The sequence below is a fragment of the Monodelphis domestica genome, chromosome 2 (assembly GCF_027887165.1).
Source record: "Monodelphis domestica isolate mMonDom1 chromosome 2, mMonDom1.pri, whole genome shotgun sequence".
In the NCBI taxonomy this organism is placed as follows: Eukaryota; Metazoa; Chordata; class Mammalia; order Didelphimorphia; family Didelphidae; genus Monodelphis; species Monodelphis domestica.
In genome coordinates this window covers 528202946-528204882 of record NC_077228.1, presented here as the reverse complement: position 1 = coordinate 528204882, position 1937 = coordinate 528202946, and positions in this window count along the sequence as shown.

Sequence of the window (1937 nt, the reverse complement as noted above, 5' to 3'; positions counted from 1 at the left end):
GCGGGAAGATAGCTGGGAGGAGCGCGCGCCTTTGTCGTTGGCGGAGCTGGGTGGGAAGAGGGGCGGGGCGAAGGCTACCGGGCGCCATGTTGTGAGGGGCCCCTCCCCCCCTCAGCCATGACTCCCAGTCCAGGACCCTCCTTCCAAAGTGTCACAGTACTTTTGGAAAAGTACCTGTGTAGAGGGCAGGAGATGCAGCTTGAGCCCGAGCTCGTCTTTATGCCAGACACTTCCCAGCCTTTTACCCGGGCTATGCCTCCTATCTGATGGGAACCTTTCATTTTCCTTTTATTACATTTCACTATACCGTGGCTCAGATATTTGACAGGCTGCCTCTTGTTCCTTTTAACTTCTCTTGGCTAGAACCGGACTCATGGAATGATATGAATGAAGGAGGGACCTTCGGACATTGCTAGCCATTATAGATCTGACTTTTAAAAAACTTTTATAGTTCGAAATAAAGCCCTAGGTCGTAGTATTTAAATAAGGCATTGCTCAGTCTCTCCAATGTCATTTTGTCTATAAAAAAGCCTCCTTCACTCCCTAATCTTTGTTCGGGGATTTTTTCCTTCCTCCTAAACTTGGGCTTTGAGGATACTGAAACCCAAATGTTTAACCTCTAACATTTAAGCATTCATCTTGGTTCCCCCGGCAGCAACCCCAAAGAGAGAGCTCTTTCGTGCTTCTTGAGGGCAGGACTTCCAGCACAGCCAGGAAAAGGGGGTCCTGGCACTGGGGGAGCATCCAGGAAGAGCTTGCTAATGGCCCTTCCAGCCCCTGGCTCCTGTGGTCCTTGGATGGCTGTCAAGTCTGGACAACTAACTGGACTTGCACATTTCTTCCCCCATCCTCCATCCTCCTCCTCCCCCCTCCCCCCAGCGAGCCTTCTCTCTTTCTACAGCGCAGCCACCATACCCCATTTCCTGTACTGGGACCCCAGCCTCTCCTGCCTTCATCCCTCACCCAGAAGCCAAATTGATCATCTAAAACAAGTATGAGACAATGAATGCCCTTCTCTGCTTAGGAAGTTCCCCCCTGGCTGGCTCTTGCCTTTAGAGCACAAAACAAAATTCTCTGGCATTTACAACCCTTCCCAAGGAGCTCAAGCCAGCCTTTGGAAACCCATTGCCCAGTCTTCACCCTCCCCTCCTTGCTGAGAGATGAGATTCCCTCTGGGACCCTCCAGCTCCCTAAGTCTCAGCGCAAAAGTCTGCTTCTTGTAAAGACTTTTTACTTATTCCTCCAATGTTAACATCCCTCCTGCAAATTCCCATTTGGCAGAAAACTTTGTACTGACTCCTCTGGGAATCTGGTGTTTTCCCAGCCCCCAGTGGAATTTAAACTTTTCAAAGGGAGGGACCCTTAGATTTCCCAACCTGGCACAGTTCCTGGCCCATTGTAGGTTGTCACTGAATGTCCAATGCTTAGTGATTGTTCCTGAAAATTGGTGAAACCATTGTAAAGCCAGTTGGGGTGAACAGCCCTAGGAAAAGGAGAATGGAATAAGACCAGAGTGTGGGAGGAAGCATTCTAAAGAAAAGGGGAGCCAATGTTCCCTGGGCCCAGGGCCAGGAATCAGTCATGGCTCTGTTCTCACGTGACTTCTAGGAATCACAAATGCTTGAACACTGTGGATTCCTGGAGAACCTGCTGCTCTTTGGTGGCATAAGTGTAACAAGGACAGCCATTCTGGAATAGTCTGTTGTGATCCAGGCTGAGTGGTGGGATCTGTGGGCTGTTTGAGTCCCTATATGAGTTTAAACTCTGAGAGACTCCTGGAATTTGGGCAATGTGAGTATGTTGGCATCTCAGAAGTCAGGTGGGAATAAACTTGCTGGAAAATAATTCAACTATTTCTTTAATGCCCTGTTACATACAGGACTCCATGCTAAAACTGGAGACTAGAAGGTAAAGCTTTGGGCTTACCTAGACTGGAT